Raw genomic sequence first — 3161 nt, 5'->3', positions numbered from 1 at the left:
AGTTGAAAGCACGGAGAGTAACGTAGAGTACTTTTTATCACTGGAAATCTAAAATCCCATGGGATTTTAGAAAATGTAGTACACGCGGACGAAGAACGGGCGCAACATACGTTAATTACAATTTCAAATCATCCTGTACCCAGTTGTCCTATCAACAGCTCGAAACAGCATCAAAATCGTACGACATTAGAAGTCCATTTGCGTCCGGCTCGCCGCAGGGAAGCCGTCGCAGCGTCCTAATATGGTCAATGTCAGATTAGATTCTCTTGAGCCGCCTTATACAGATTAAATAATAGTCGTCGGCTTCTAATTTAATCATTTGACTATTGTGAGCTGGCTGTAAATTTTGTAATCATAACAGTTCGTTAACGGTATTGACAACTTTTTGTGGATATAACATCACCCCGTTACCGGCCGGACACGGGTCTCCTCCCACAATGGGATGGTTCTTAGACCGTAGTTTACCACACTGGTCTAGTGCGATTCGTGGGCTCCACACGCCTTTGAGAACATTATGGAGAGCTCTCAGGCATGCAGGTTTCCTCACTATGTTTTCCTTCACCGTTAAAGCAAGTGGTATTTTAATAACAGAAAAGATAGTGCGTGCTGGGATTCGAACTCGGCCCCCCGAAATTGATACCGAATCCCGTACTACTACGCTATCACCGCTATTTATGTTCATGATCTCATCCCATTACTGGAAGAAGGGTTAAGGCCATAGTCCACCTTGCTGGCCCAGTGCGGATCGGTTGACTCCACTCGCCTTTGAGAACATTATGGAGAACCCTCAGCCATGCAGATTTCATCTCGATTTTTTCCTTCACCGTTTAAGTCACATTTTAATTACTTAAAACGAACATTACTTATAAAAGTTAAAGGTTTGGAGAATGATACTGATGATTTCAATATTCATCATACTTGTAGTGAGGTCACAACATGTTATACCTTATTATGACGTGGTCACTTAGAAAAAAAAAAACTAAATGATAACTTATACTAACAAAGGAAAATTGTAAGTCATAAAAAAAATTCATAAAGCACAGCCAATTCAAAGCTGAGATTTTTTTTTGTATCGCGTGATCGAGGCAAACTTTTAAATGGCTATGAATTACAGACCCCGACACATTAAGGATGTTTAAACCACGCTTTCATGTGACATACAATGTTTCGTATATAATTACCTGCCAATTCGATTTAAAATAGCTGTTTTGTATCGGTTACGAGTCGGGTACAAATGGCCATTACTATAAACACTGCGGTTTTCATAAATATCGATGAAAGAACTGCTAAGCTTTTTTTTTTAATTTCATGACAAATTATCGCGATCTGACCTGCACCCCTTTTTCTAATAAACGCTGTAATCCCAAGTTACAATACAATAGTCAAATTGTAGTCCGCCAAATTGTATACGTTGTTTTGTTATACGTTTCTTTTTTTATGTACTTTTTGTGGTGTGCAATAAAAGTATTCATTCATTCATTCATTCAATAGTCTACCTTTGCTCTCTATCTATCTATCTAATAACTCTTTAGTTATTTTGCGAGAAATGTTTATAAACGCGCAACCTGGCGCATTGACGGCCGATTGGCGCTGTTTGCAGCGACCCTGCTTTCTCAGTCCAAGGCCGTGGGTTCGATTCCCACAACTGGAAAATGTTTGTGTGATGAGCATGAATGTTTTCAGTGTCTGGGTGTTTATATGTATTATAAGTATTTATGTATTATATTATATTCATAACAATATTCATCAGCTATCTTTGTACCCATAACACAAGCTACGCTTACTTTGGGGCTAGGTGGCGATGTGTGTATTGTCGTAGTATATTTATTTATTTACCTTTTACTTTATTTTTCTACTAAAAGCTGTTATTAGTTTAAGCTAAATTTGTATCACCCTAACTAGATAATATATTGCCACTTCTTTATGTTAATTTTAGTTTCTTTTAAGAAAAAATGTTTTTAAACCTTAATACACCATCCCTTCAGACCCGAAAACAACAATGCTGCTCGGCGGAAGACCAGCGTGGAGGCAAACATTCAAGTTAGAGCGACCAGTTCCCAGATATCCATAGTTAAATAGATCTGAAGAATTAAAATAATAGAACAGGTTTTGTCTATGAACGGCTATCTAAGTTATTTACTAACTAGCTGTTCGATCAGAACCGTATCAAATCCATTAAACACATTAGGACACACAGCGATTATCAGTTTGCATAACTCTACAATATTTATGGCCTCTTGAACAACTTGTACACTTTATTTATTGAGGTATTATACTTTGTAGAAATTATTGTCGGCTTTCGGTTGATAAACTTTAATTACCTTTATTACGTGGTTTTGGAGTAAACACGTTAGAGAGTTGAGATTTCATTCTACTACGCTATTTGAAAAGCCTCGCCACGCCTTTAAAACTGCATTGCTCAGATGTTAAAGTATTTTTGGCAAATTGAGTTGACATTTTGTGCTGGAATTGCGACCTCGCAGCAGTAAATGCGGCGTTGGTAGACCCCCGGCGAGGTGGACAGCTGATGACATCAAACCAGTCGCAGGCAGCCGCTGGACCGCTAAGAAAGACCTACGTCCAACAGAGGACGTCAATCGGTTGATATGATGATGAAGAAATATGAAGATGAACTAGAATTTATCTATAATAAACTAAATTACGAAATCTTATCAGTTAACACAATGAATAAATTTTTAGCTTACCAACCATTTTCCACTCCATTTTATAATGTAATGGCAAGAAGCATTTTCCACGTAAATTCCAATTTTTTTCTAACTCGTCTTAAAATGTATATAATCTTTTAATTACTTTTTGGTACATTGTTTTGGTGTAAAATTATAAAAAATTTTGGTGGAGGTTTTAATTATTATCTTAACCAATTGAAATAAAACTTTACAATAAAAAGTAACAAAAAGTTGTTTAAATAAGACAGGTAGAAAATAGACTTTGTACATAATTTTTTTTTAACATCCGTCACAGACGCAAAGGTACACACTCATAATGCCACATTCTTCAACAACCTTCTAACAATACTATTTAAATTTTAGTACCTTGGACACTCGTATTACAGCGTCACACAGCGTCAAAATGGCGTCCACCAATTTATTAGTGAATACGAACACAAAGTGACAGTAGCCTATTCTGTTGTGATAGTGGAG

The sequence above is a fragment of the Pararge aegeria genome, chromosome 24 (assembly GCF_905163445.1).
Source record: "Pararge aegeria chromosome 24, ilParAegt1.1, whole genome shotgun sequence".
Taxonomy (NCBI): Eukaryota; Metazoa; Arthropoda; class Insecta; order Lepidoptera; family Nymphalidae; genus Pararge; species Pararge aegeria.
This window is presented reverse-complemented; position numbering follows the sequence as displayed.